Genomic DNA, 1,992 nt, shown 5'->3' with positions numbered 1-1,992 from the left:
AGGAAAATCATCTTACCCTGGAGACAGAAAAACAACAGGAACAGAAGGAAGAAAAACAAGACTGAGAAATCCATGGTCTGACCCTCCCTTTAACCACCACCTATGGCATTGGCCAGAGAATCTGCGGCTCTAGGATCAGCTTTCTTAGCCATTGACAGACTCATTTACAACCCTTCACTTGACCCATGGGAGTGATCATCCTTGACTGTGAGGGAGCACTGACGATGATTTCTTCTTCCAGCTGGACATCCTGCAAAGTATCAACCATCTGAAATGTACCACATCTCAAGTCACTTAGGAAGAGACTGGAACAAAAACAGTTTCCAACCACTGAGGCAGATAAAGAATTTCAAAGTCTCCAAAATAAATTGCAAGAATGTAGGTGTTACAAACTCACCTCAAAAGCAAGGTTGATTTGGGGATTCACAGTGTACTGTGCATTGTTTTTTTCCCCAAATTAGATGTAGTTTTTGGTTTCTATTTGTAGCTAAAGTTAAGCTATGTTCAGTTTTACCATTTTTGAATTTGTATGAACCATGGAATTTGATATGAATGTATTTTTGTATTTTTATCATGTGACTAGTAATAGTCAATGGAGTAAATGCTAAGAGTCAGGAATGCCTAGGCCAGAACATAGCTATTCACATTTCAGGGAAATCCTGGCTGGCTGAATGGAAGTTAAATTCTGAAAGTTTTTGCTGGAGTTACTGTGTATATCAAACAGCCAGGAAGGTGACAGTGTGGACATGAGCTCATCCACAAACAAGTGTGATTTACATTTCAAAGGAGAAAGCCTTTCGGAAGGACGATTCATTCTCAGGAGATGGATACCTGGAAGGAATGTCATTAGATATTGATATTTTCCACCCCTGAATAGAATGAGAGAGAGTCTATATCTCACTGAAAAAACTGATGGCTAAGGAAATTGGATTAGTGGTCTATCAGTCTGAGAAGATGCAAATATTTCTACATTTCTTAGATATAACTGTAAATCAGGACCATCACCTGGCCTGACAGAAAGGTGCATATCAGGGGTGGGGGTACGAAGGCGGGGGGGCAGGGAGTCATCTGCATAATGTATACATGTTCCCCAAGATTTGAATAGAAGAATATAGATAAGTAAATAAGGTGATGGTATTAAGGGATGCCTTGGAAAAAAGGTTTTTTTGCCTAAAGATCCCAGTGGCTTTGGGTGATTTAGTTCTCCAGCTGGCAAAAGCTGGGATAACTGATACTGAAAAGGGAAGCTACTTTCAGGAAAGCAGTCAGGAGAGATGAGGCAGTTCTCTAGGCAGAAAGGGGACCTTGTTGCATGGGGCTCTTTGTCTGTGTTAAATCTTTGGAATGTTATGTGGCATTAGGGTTAGAATGTGTTCTGAGCAGTCACATGATAACACTTACAATGAGCTCTACATGCACAGCTTGCACTTCACGCTGCTAGAGAGCTGGTGGCAGTGCCAGAATGACTTTTTTCCAGCTTTCCAACAGTGACTACAAACAGTTGAGTACAGATAAAAGCATTGATTGGCTGACTCTCACTGAGGTGAGGACATGAATTCCAGTCCGTCCTTGGGCTGGCACAGGATCTCCAGTCTCTCTTTGACCAACTGTTCTAAGTAGCATTGGATCTCCAAGGGCATCCTGGATAAGATGAGTGGCAGATCTGAGTAAATCCTTGCTTTGGCCACTCTAATTCCCAGGCACTCTGTTCTTCGGAGATGCGAGCTCCAGGCCCGGGTGAGGCACTGCTAAGAGGGCCATGATGAGCATCAGGCTGGCCCATTCACAGGAGGCACAACATGACATTGTGAAAACTGGGATGCTGCATACTTGAGGAGCTGGCACCTTGGTCCATCCGGCTCAGGGTCCCGCACATAGTCATTGCTGGATTTGACCCAATGGGCTTCCTGAATTGCACAAGGGACATTGATGGGACCCACATACCTGTTCTGCGACCCCCTCACCACACCTCAGTTCTTTTCAGTTACACTC

Source organism: Gavialis gangeticus, unplaced genomic scaffold, assembly GCF_001723915.1.
Source record: "Gavialis gangeticus isolate Ggan-Ray unplaced genomic scaffold, GavGan_comp1, whole genome shotgun sequence".
Lineage (NCBI taxonomy): Eukaryota > Metazoa > Chordata > Crocodylia > Gavialidae > Gavialis > Gavialis gangeticus.
This window is presented reverse-complemented; position numbering follows the sequence as displayed.